Genomic DNA, 12,855 nt, shown 5'->3' on the forward strand with positions numbered 1-12,855 from the left:
GCCTTTTGGAGCAATGGATGAGATTTCTAGGGTTTTTGCCCCTCTTTTATTTAGGGTTTTGAGGCTTCCAATATTCCTCAATTCAAGTTTCAAAAAATATAGACATGATGCACACCTGAAGCTAGCCTAGAGCAATGCCAGAAGCTAGGGATGTGACAGTAGTTCTCCTAGCGCTACCTTAGCCGATATAGCGGAACATAAGGTACCAAAACATAGGAGCTGGGCAAACCCAACTATTGACCCAAGACATGATTCAGAGCCGATGCATATAATGCTATAAGTTCGGGGTGCTGCACTTGTGAAAGTGTTCGGACTTCTCACACCATATTGTGGGGTACTTAAGCCCCTGGTGTATTGGCCGTACAAAAGTGTACGGGTGCAACATGTCATTAATGAACATATATGTAAAAAAGAGTAATGCAATAATAGACAAAAGCTATGCATTGTTTATTTGAAAAAGCTGCATTGAAAGCAGAACGACACAAATAGTGCGATAAGAAAAAGGTGGGACTATTTAACATGTCCTTTCCACGGGCAGGCTGCGGAATGTTATGCGAAACAGGTATACTGCTCGTTATAGAGACCACCTGGGAGTTCCATAGTGCGCTTCAAATTCGTCCTCGACTAGGCTTCGCCCAGAAGCCAACTCCGCGCGCGCCTTGGGCCCGGGGGCTACTATCGGCATACTGGGAACCAGGGTACCCAGACTTGCCTGCCTGCGGCCCATGTCGCGTTCCTGGTACGGCCCGGTAGAGCCCAGCTGATCGACTAGCTGCTCAAGACCCTCGCGAGGGGGCCAGCCCTCGCGAGGAGAGCGACCAAGACCTCCTCAGGGAGCGGCCTCACCTAGGCTGCTCCGGAGAGGCAACCAAGACCTCTCCCAAGAGTTGCCTCGACTAGGCTGCTTCGCGAGGGCAGAGATCTCAAGGCAAGGGCTGCCTCGGGAGGAGGCAGTGATGCAAGCGATGACGAACCGTGCCAGCGGGCGCCAGCGTGTGCCAGCGGGTGCAGTTTCCATATCGGTGCAAAGGAGACCGCACAGGCGCAGGTTCCCGAGGGGCCAGGCAAAGGTTTCCCCTTTGGTGCAACAAGACCGAAGACCGCAAGGACGGCAGGAAGGATGTCATCGCCGAGCACGTCACCGCGTCACCGCCTGCCCTCTTTGCAGGCGAAGACCACCTTTTGTCAGGATAGGAGTGTCCTTGTGTTCCTGCTCAAATGGCCGTTGTGGGATTCCCTTCCCGCCTAAACATATCGGGGGAAGAGGACCCTGGCCGTCTATATAAGTAGCTAGGGTTCCTAGCATAGAAGGCGAGGATCGACCAACCCATTGGGACTTAGCATAGCAAAGGAGCAAGAACATCCGATTCCTCACCCATCTTGAGCTCGCCTCCTGAGCTCAGGAAACCACTGTACTTGTTCATACTCGAGCCCTCGCGATGCCAATCCACTAAAGCAGGACGGAGGGTTTTACACCGCAAGGTGGCCTGAACCTGGGTAAACTCTTGTGTGCTCTACTTGTTTGCTTGCTTGCATTCCATTCCCACCACATGGAGAGGAGCGAGGCGCTAGGTAGACGTGTAGTGGGAGAGATCTTTGTCACCCTGTGTTCGAATCTTAAGGGCTTTGCAGAGCCCGAAATCCGACAATGATGTATAAACTAAGGAGAATGCATTTCAACAAGTTAGAAGCAATGAAAGCTAGACACCATATGAAAGATGCAATGAATATCACTCTACCAAGTTAAAACTGTCTCGTCATAAGTGCCATTTCAACAAATTTGTAGTACAAGCTAGAAAAGAATGCGAGATGTAACCTATATCACACTCCGAAGTCAAACGTGTCTTATGATAAGTGATTGTTGCAGGTTACACAACAGTAGTAATTTGATGTAAGAACATGGTGTGATAGACAGATATTGTATGTTCTAGAAACAGGAACACGTGTCTTATTCAAGTATAATGTGTAAAGTAAGCAGATGGAATTCAACAAAATTAGAAGCAATACAAGCTAGACATCACACATAACATGCAACCATATATAACAGTGCCAAGTTAGAGGGAGCACCGGTGATGGTGCACTAGGCAAGACGTGCTCATCATAAACACAGCTACATTGAGTGTCTATGCATGTGTTGTCTTGGAAATCATCTTGGGGGGATGGAGGAGTAGAAACTGTAGAGGCCCTCCGTTTGGAAGGAGCACCTTTATCTGCTGCCTTGCTAACTTCCTTCCGCTTTATTGATTTTGAATTGTCAAGTAAAACCGACAAGAAAAAGCAATAAAATTCTCTCTTCAGAACTCATTCATGCATGGTACTGATAATCACTACTTTGATGTAAGGGAAACACATGATACAAGGATGGAATATGTACGAAAAACAGGACGACATGGCATGTTCACAACTGTTTGTGTAAACTAAGCAGAAACCTTTCCAACAAATAAGAAGCAATGTAAGCTAGACACCACATGAAAGATGCAACCAATATGAGTCTACCAAGTTAAAAGCGTCCCATCATAAATGGAATTTCAACAAATTATAAGCAGCGCATGCTATAAATCATATGAAAGTGCAACTAATATCGCACTACATATACTAAAGGTGTCTCATCATATTGATTGATGCGGGATACAAAAAACAATAGTTTTATGTAAGGACATGCTTAATAGACAAATGTATTATGTACTAAATACAGGAAGGCATGTCACATTAACAGGTATAATGTATAAGCTAAGCAGAATAGCACATGCAGTTTAACCAGATTGGAAGAATTACAATCTAGACACCATATGCAACATGCAACCACATATCACGTTGCCAAGTTAGAGCAAGCACCTGCGATGCTAGTGTAGGGGAAATGTGGCAATCAACTACAGAGCTATGTTCACTATCTTCATCTAGCCTTGCTGTTTCTTGAGAATCATGTCGGGAGGCTGACGCTGCATTCTTTAAATGAGGAGTAATCCACTTGCCTGACTGCCTCATCATAAGTGATTGATGAGGGATACACAAGAACATTACTTTGATGTAAGAACATGGTTAATACACAGATGTACTTGTATGTACCAAAAATAGAAAGGCATGTCATATTCAAAGGTATAATGTGTAAGCTAAGCAGATGCAATTTACCCAAATTGGAAGAAATACAAGCTAGACATCCGGCTGGAGTGGTGAGCATGATCATCTAGGACCTGAGAGCCTGGTGGGAGGCGGGCTGCTTCGCCACCATCGCGGCTTTTTAGTTGGCTTCCAGGTGATGCCTCTCTTTGCTGGGCTTGTCACTAGCTCGGCCAGTGCCCTGACTAGCGATTTGTCTTCTGGTGCTCACGGGATAGTGGTTCATGTAAACAATATCTTTCCTTATCTTAATAAAGACCGACTTTGGCCTTTTAATACAAGGTAGACACCATATGGAACATGCAACCACATACGACACCGCGAAGTTAAAGCAAGCACCTAGGATGGTGGTTCATTGCGAGCGAGGTCATCAACTCCAGAGCTACGTTTACCGTCTCCATCTGCTGACACTACACCTATTATAAGGCTGAAACATGTTTGGCCTATCCGCGTACGACGCTGGAGCGACTTCTCTATTTTCTTTTTTGCTTCTCTCATAGCAGCAGAGTATGAAATAACCTTGCATAAAAACACAATTGTGAGAGTATGGGTGACGTGTGTGCAGAACTAGTGCACTGTAAAAGTAGCACATAGCAGGTGGCTGAAAAATAAAGGACATGAGACATATGATAGCTCTACAACATTGCATGGCAAACAAAATTAGATTCTACTCCGTATGATTTTGTAATATATGAGCACAGGAAATGCAGGTACTCCTCCAGCACACCACCACATGTGGGCATATCAAGATAACAGTCGACTGAAAATAAATAGGTCAGTTGATTTTTTTAATGAACCATCCGATCTATAAGGAACGGGCAGATGGCCTTCGTCTACCTCCTGCCAGTCACTGTTGACGATCTTTCTCGAACCGCCAGCGACCACTGGCCCAGACCCCTGCCTCCGCCGCCCCACCCTCCCCTCGACCTCACACCACTGCCGTGCTTGGCAGCGCCCCCAGGCCATCCCTTTAATCCCGTCTGACCTCCAGATCAGGCGCCAGTAGCTCTGGGCCCCACACACCCCTAAGATAAACTCCGAGGCGCTGCTTCCCCAGTGTAATAGGCGGACTAGCGCCTGTTACGCCGGGGAATGCTTCCGTTAATTGGGAATCAACGGACCAGGAATTAAAATTCAGGGGGCAATGGACCTCTAGCTAAGGTGAAATAGTATATGAGGAGAAACCTTGTGCATCGTGAGTTACTAGGAACATCTAGTATCAAGAAGAAGGAGACAACTAGTGTCTTCTATGGGATGAATACCGTGCAAGCAGACACGTAAGATTTGCACGAATAAGGGAAGAGGAGTACCATTTTCGGTTGCCAGTGTGGTCGCCTCCACATGTCGCGCCGATCTTATTCTTTTTGCCGGGGAAACCGATGTTTTGGAGGAGGGTGCAGGCTTGGATGAACCCATGGCCAAATTGTTGACTGTGTTGCCGTGGTCCTATGTCGGCGGAGGGGAAGCAGATCCGAGGTGGCGAAGGACAGCGTTGTAGGAATAGCTCCGGTGCGGTGGAGGGTGGCGAAGTTGGAGCGGCAACGGTGAGGCGCAGGAAGGTGTGGTTGAACTGGCTCGGGTACGGATGGCTCGGCCTCGACTTCAACTACTAGCCATGGAGGGTGTTGCGGTTGAGGTTGCGGTGGACGACGACGTCGGGGTATCGGCTCTGGCGTGATGAAGGAGGGCGGTGGTTGACGGGTGGAATGGGGTGGCGAACGGAGGACGTCAGGGTTTCGCGGCTGGTGGAGAGGTAGTTTTTGCGCCCACGGAGTACGAATGGGGAATCGGACGGGTGGGCGGGGGGAAGGGGGGAGAACCATGTTTCGGTCTCGGACGCGCTTGTTTTTGGCTTTTTTGAACAGAAGATGGGAAGCGCTTGTTTGAAATTTGGGGAAAGTACAAACTTTGCCCCCCTCTTAAATTTCGGACCTACTGCGGGTCGGGGGTAGGATGGTAATCCAACGTGTCCCAAATAGTGGGCGGGAGCGATTTTGGCCGCGCGCATGTGTGTTTAGGCGGCTATTGTGTGTGAATGTCTTTCGAAGGCGGTTGCGTGGCGTCTAGATGAAGCTACAAACCTACCCCGGTTTAGACCTTTGGACGTCGGGCCGGTAGGTTTACGGGTTGGAGTTTCTAGAAAAGTAATTTCCTTGTACTACCAAACATTGGTCTCACGCGGTTTCGAGCGAGTAGAGGCTCTTTTGGCGCTTCGTTCGAAATTTTGAAACACAAGCATTCACGTTTAGAGTACTCTTGAACTTTGAGGATTGACCTAAATAGACAACGTTAAATTTGACCTTGTATGTTTGAAAACCTCATTAAATTGTCTGCTTCTTTTTGAAATTTTGACACATGAAAATCCTATAACTACGATTAGTTTGGAATGGAGGAGCTAAATTTGAATCTATTTTGTACATGACTACATGTGCTATTATGTACAAAATCAGAGCAAACATTGGTGCCCCCATAATTTTGGTATGGTTTTACAAATGCCATGATATCAAATTCAAATAATTGAATGGACTTCATGTTGAATTCGATTTTTTTAAACCACCTTAAGCTGAATTCAAATGTATGCTAGTTCATAGGTAGCTATTTATAATGTTCATGTAAGTGCATCTAGTGCCCCTTAGTGATTTTGATGTATTGAAGACTTATAGGTTAAGGGAGTAATGTGTTTATGAGTGTACACAGGTCTATAAGTCTATGAGGAGTTTGATATTTATAGAGAAAGTTGACCCCTAAAAATGAAGTTCTTCGACTGAAGACTTTCTGAACACTTTGAAAGTGAAGAAATTGGTGTCACCTTGAAGACTTGGTATTCATTTGAGGAACATGAAGCGTGAAGACTTTTGTTTTTGTAGTTTCATTTTCTCTTTCTTGAGTCATAGGAAACACCGTACTGTTAAAGGGGGTCAAGGAAATACTAAGGAAAAATTTCCATGTGATGCTCAACTCAAAATCCTACACCTACCAATCCCTTCGAGTGAAGCCATTGGAAATCTCACACAGTTCAGTCAATTTCTTCAGTGACAGAGACAAAGTTCTTCTGGTCGCTGAGGAATTTGTTATGACTGAGGAGTTAGGAATTCGCCAGTGCGGATTGCCTACACAGTGAGGAACATGATAGCCCTGAGGAATTTGATACTCAAATTTCCGACCATTGTTGTGCTACGCGCCAGCTGTCCCAAAATATCTTATCCACCTAACGGTCATATTATTGAAGGGCATTTATGTCTTATCATGTTGGGCTGCTCCCTAGGCTATAAATAGCCGCCCCCTACAACCGCTAGCTGGTTGGCTGCTCCGAGAGAAAATGACACTTGTCATTTGAGAGCATCCCATCCTCCGAGGACTTTGAGCGAAAATCATCGAGTGAGGAAAACCCAAACCCAAACACCTACAAACCCAAAGTGATTGAGCATCACTGAAGAGATTGATCCTGCGTGGATCTGACGCTTCTTACCTTTGAAGATTGTGCTTCTTCTAGACGGTTAGGCGTCATGGTCTAGTGCATCCAAGAGGAATTGTGGATCGCCGAGTGACCGAGTTTGTGAAGGTTCGGAAGTCACCTGAAGACTTACCACGAGTGATTGGGCGAGGTCTATGTGACCTTAGCTCAAGGAGAATACGGTGAGGACTGTATGTCTGGGACTGTGTGTCCTCAGGTTTAAATACGTAGCCGCTCCAACCAGATGTGCAACTGAGACAGCAGTTGGAACTGGTCTACCAAATCATTGTCTTCACCAAGCCAACTGGTTCTATTTCCTCAACTCTTTCATTTCCTCATTACTGTGTTGTGTGCTTGTCATATCTGTGTTTGAAGACTTTGACTGAAGACTTTCTCAATTTCCCAGTTCAATTTCTTCAGTCTGTTTGTCTTCGTCCTGAGTTATCCCGTGTTTACGCTTTTAGTACTCCGTGCTTGTTTTCATTTCATCATGATGACCATGCTTGTGTTCTGTTATGTTTACTTCTGAGTACTTATTCCGCTGCAAGTAGTTCTTCCCTAAGGAATTTCCTCACCCACAAATTCCTCAGTGAAGAATTCATAAAAATCGCCTATTCACCCCCTCTAGTCGATATAACGCACTTTCAATTGGTATCAGAGCAAGGTACTCCCTTGTTCTGTGTGATTTTGGTTTAACCGCCTCGAGTTTTAGTTATGTCGACCGCAGGTATGATCAAGGTCTCTGCTGGGTGTCCTACCTTTGATGGGACGGACTACCCCTACTGGAAGAATAAGATGCGAATGCATCTTGAGGCAATTGATAATGATCTCTGGTATGTTGTGGGAAATGGTGTTCCCTCGGTCACACCTTCTCTGAATGCTGCTGATGTGAAGAGATTCAAGCAACTCGATTCTCAAGCGAAGAATATCATATGTGGCCATCTGAGCAAAGGACAGTATGGAAGAGTGAGTGCTTTGGAAACTGCTAAGCTTATCAGGGATAGGCTGTCCAAGGTGAATGAAGGAGTCTCAACACAGCGTGACTCTCGAGTTGATGTTCTTCGCAATCTCTTCAACCGCTTCAAAAGATTCAACAATGAAAATGTTCAACAAACCTTCGATTGCCTCACTGACATCTCAAATGAGCTTCAAGCACTTGGTGCCACTGACATCACCGACCATGAGGTGGTGAAGAAATTGCTGAGATCACTTGATTCCTTAGTTGATACACTAGCATTGATGATACAAGAATGTGCTGATTACAAGTCACTTGATCCCGCTGATATCCTCGAGAGGCTAAATACTCATGAGTTCCAGCTTGCTAAAAAGAGAGACCTCTATGGTTCGAGCTATGGCAGATCACCTGCACTGATGGCCAAGGCAGTATCTGAGTCCGAAGATGAAGACTCTGGTAGCAGCCTTCGTGATCCTGAAGAACTAAGCCATGAGCTAGCACTGCTCGTGAAGAAATTCCATAAGTTCTCAAGACGTGGTCGCTTTGGAAGACCCTCAAGGAGCAATGATTCCTCATCCAGTGACTACAAGAAGAGGCTTTTTCAGAAGTGCAAGAAACCTGGACACTACATTCAAGATTGTCCTCACTGGGAAAAGGAATCATAGAAGAAGAAATACAAGGATTACAGTTCTAATGATGCGAAGAAAAAGAAGAAATCCTCAATATCTTCATCATCAAAATCCTCGAAGTCTTCATCTCACAAGAAGAGCAGCTCCAAGAAGGCTCGGGCATTCATTGGCAAGTAAATGGACTCTGAGGCTGAATCTGAAGAAAATGAGGAAGAGGAGGCTTCTGAGGAGTCCGAGTCTAGTGTGGCGAGCCTAGCCCTCCCTACTCCATTCGTCAGCAAGTCTATCTTCAACTCTGAAGAAAATGACCTCACCAACAAGGTTGATCAAGACAATGATGACTACGCTCCCACCTATTGCTTCATGACAAAGGGTGCCAAGGTACTTAAATATACCTCCTCTGAAACAAGTGAGGATGAATCTGATGAAAACCTCAAGCCCAGCTACTCTAAACTTGCTAAGATTGCTGTGAAACAACAAAAGGCTTTTGAAAAGGTTCAAAACATGCTAGACAAAAGTGATGATATGTTGGGTGAAGAAATGGATCACACTAAAGCTTTGACTGAAAATCTCCAGAGACTTCAGTCTAGGTTTGACAACCTTCAAGGTCATCATAACACTCTCCTATCTGATCATGAGAAGCTTTCTTATGAATTTCTTCAAAGGAAGCAAGATCTTGAGAAGCTAAGAGTGAGTTATGAAGATCTTCAGAAGGAGCGTGATTCATTGCTAGCTCAACAAATCAGCGCTGCTCAGGAAGAATTTGTTCCTCCATGTTTGAAATGCATTGAATGTGAATCTGCTAATTCTTCACCTGAATGTTCAAATGCTTCTAATGCTACAAATTCTTCACCTGCCTCTGCTATCACTAATTCCTCATCTGAGGACATTGCTAGTATCACTGACGATGCGGGCCGAAGGAATTGTACATGACAGGCATGTAGAAAAGCCTCAAAGGGCATCAGACTCTTTGTGATGTGCTTAAAAACAGATCCTCAAAAGGAACCCTAGGAAAGAGGGTATTGCCTTTGAGAGGAAACTCAACGCTGATGGTACATATTGGAAGCCTGAGCAGTACCCCAAAACCTCATGGGTTGCTGCAAAGGGACCTCCAGTTGATCCATCTAATTTATCTGGCTTTACATGTGACTCTTCTCATTCTTCTGATGAGTCATTTGACTCGAACTATAAACTGTTCAAAAATCAGAATGGTGAAGTATTTGCAAGATATGTTGGCACTAACTGCAGGAACGGTTCCCCTATGAAGATAATCTGGGTTCCCAAAAGGTACCTTCAAAGTCTTCAGGTGAATGTCCTCATGACACCACCTGAGAAGATTAGGAACCCCAGAGAAAATTCTTCATATGGATCAAATTCTTCATATGAATCCAAGTCCTCATACGGACCAAATTCCTCAGGTGGATCATATTCCTCGAAAGATCAAAGTCCTCATATGATTATCATCGTGCTAACAACTCTGTCTCGCAGGGAAGAGCTAAGGGCTATGAATATGAGCACTATTCTTTTTTTTGACTGTGAATGAGCACTATTCTTCTAACCATTATGTTCATAAGTCCTCGAAGAATTTCACTGCTTATTCATATGCTTACCCTAACTCCTCTTATGTGAAATGAAATGGATTGGCTTCTATGCCACCTTTCTCATATGGAGCTCGCAGAGTGATGAACTCTTTGCCACCCCTTTAGATGTGGGTGGTGAAGAAAAAGAACTAATCGCTTCTGCAGGGTCAGGTCTCCAAACGTGCGTGAACGTCTGAAGAATTTGCTGGAGACCTGAAAGTTGCGTGATAGGACACAGGCTAATCATGAAGAAATGAGCTTTCATTTCTCACGTCCTCATACTGCTATATCTGTCTTACTACTTGATGAAATTGATCTGATGAATTTGATGTCATATTCTTCACTAATGAAGTATATGAGTTCGTAAGCTGCACTAATTCATCTGCAGGATGATCAACCCAAAGCCACTGAGTGGGTCCTCGATAGTGGATGTACAAATCACATGACTGGTGACAAGAACCTATTGATGGATGCCCCCTTATCACCATCTCATCTGAAGCATATCATCTTCGCTGACAAAGGCAAAAGCCAGGTATTGGGTCTAGGTAAGGTCGCGATCACAAAGGATCAACACATGGACAAAGTCATGCTTGTCGAGTCCTTAGGATACAACCTCATGTCTGTCTCAATGCTTTGCGATCTCGATATGGTTGTTGTCTTTGGCAAGTATCGTTGTGTTGTGGTTATGGAGGCTGACAACTCCAAAGTCTTCGAAGGCTTTAGGAGAGGAGACTTGTATATTGTTGATTTCTCTACAGGACTACAACCAGCAGTGTGCCAACTTGCAAAAGCTTCAGAAGGCTGGCTATGGCATCGACGACTTGGTCATGTAGGCATGAGGAATTTGCACATGCTTGCGAAGAAGAAGCATGTCATTGGCATTGAGAATGTCAAATTCCTCAAGGATCACTTATGCGGAGAATGTGAAGCTGGAAAGATGACCAAGGCCAAGCATCCAGCAAAGACTATCATGACCACTACTCGTCCATTTGAATTGCTTCATATGGATCTCTTCGGTCCTAATCATTATTCTGCAGTTTCAAATGATGCATCTCAATATGGCTTTGTTATTGTTGATGATTACTCTCGATACACATGGGTACACATTTTTACTTATAAACATGAAGTGCAGGAAGTCTTCAAACGATTTTCCTCGAGGGCTTCAACCAACTTTGGTGTGAAGATCAAGCACATCAAAAGTGACAATGGTACCGAGTTCAAGAATTCTGGTCTTGATGACTATGTTGATGAACTTGGTATTACTCATGCGTTATCTGCTCCTTATACTCCTCAGCAGAATGCCGTCGTGGAGCGCAAGAACAGGACTCTTGCTAAGATGGCTCGCACTATGCTTGATGAAAACAAAATGCCTCGTCGTTTCTGGATTGATGCAATTGATACTATGTGCCACACCATCAACAGAGTATATCTTCACAAATTCTTCAAGAAGACTGCCTATGAACTCCTCACTAACAAGAAACCCAATGTGAGTTATTTCAAAGTCTTCGGTGCTAAATGCTGGATTAGAGATCGTCATCGCAACTCAAAATTTGCATCGAAAGCACATGAAGGTTTTATGCTTGGCTACGGAAAGGACTCGCACACCTATAGAGTCTTCAAAACGTTCTTCACAAGGTTGTTGAAACTGTAGATGTGCGGTTTGATGAAACTAATGGCTCGCAAAGAGAGCACCTACCTTCTGTGATAGATGAACCAGCACCTGAGGAAACTATCAAGTTCAATGCTACTGAGGATGTCATTCCTACTGAAGAATCTGTTGAAGAATTCATTCCAGAGCATGAAGAATGTCGAGCTAATGCACCTGAAGAAAATGCTGAAGAAAATGGTGCTGAAGAAAATGCTGATCAAATTCCTCAACGACAACCAGCTCATCCTCGCGTTGCAAAAGAAGTGCAAGTTGAAAAGATCATCGATGACATCAAAGCACCATGTCCTCTCACACGCTCAAAAGCTTCACATTTATCTAACTTTTGTGGGCACTATGCATTTGTCTCTATCACAGAGCCCACTAAGGTAGATGAAGCATTTCTGGAGCCTGAGTGGATTTAGGCCATGCAAGAAGAATTACATCAGTTCGAGCTCAACAACGTCTGGGAACTGGTCAAACATCCAGATCCTCGCAAGCATAATATCATTGGCACAAAATGGATCTACCACAACAAGCAAGATGAAAATGGCCTTGTGGTGAGGAATAAGGCACGGCTTGTAGCTCAAGGCTACACACAGGTTGAAGGAATTGATTTTGAGGAAACTTTTGCACCTGTTGCTAGACTTGAGGCTATCCGCATATTACTTGCTTATGCTAACCATCATGATATCACTTTATATCAAACGGATGTGAAAAGTGCATTCCTCAATGGTAAGCTTGAGGAAGAAGTATATGTTGCTCAACCCCCGGGTTTTGAAGATCCAAAGAATCCTGACAAAGTCTTTAGACTCAATAAGGCCCTCTATGGCCTCAAGCAGGCCCCTCGGGCGTGGTATGATACTTTGAAGGAATTCCTCATGAAGAAAGGCTTCAAACCCGGTTCACTCGACCCTACTTTTTTCACAAAATCTTATGATGGTGAACTATTTGTGTGCCAAATATATGTTGATGATATTATCTTTGGTTGTACTGACCAACGTTATAGTGATGAATTTGCCTATATGATGAGTGAAGAATATCAAATGTCTATGATGAGAGAATTGAAATTCTTTTTAGGTCTTCAAATTCATCAACAGCGCAATGTCATATTCATATCTCAGGAGAAATACCTCAAGGATGTACTGAGGAAATTCGACATGCAAGATTGCAAAGGCGTCAAAATTCCTATGCCCACAAATGGCCATCTGTGCACTGATGAAAATGGTATTGACTTCGATCATAAGGTATACCGCTCCATGATTGGTTCTTTATTGTACTTATGTGCATCTAGGCCAGATATAATGCTTAGTGTTTGCATGTCTGCCTGATTTCAAGCTACACCGGAGGAATCACACCATAAGGCTGTGAAGCATATTCTTCGATATCTAGCTCACACACCAACACTTGGATTATGGTACCCCAAGGGCTCGGCTTTTGATCTCATTGGATATTCTGACTGTGACTATGCTGGT

This window comes from Triticum dicoccoides, chromosome 5A, assembly GCF_002162155.2.
Source record: "Triticum dicoccoides isolate Atlit2015 ecotype Zavitan chromosome 5A, WEW_v2.0, whole genome shotgun sequence".
Lineage (NCBI taxonomy): Eukaryota > Viridiplantae > Streptophyta > Magnoliopsida > Poales > Poaceae > Triticum > Triticum dicoccoides.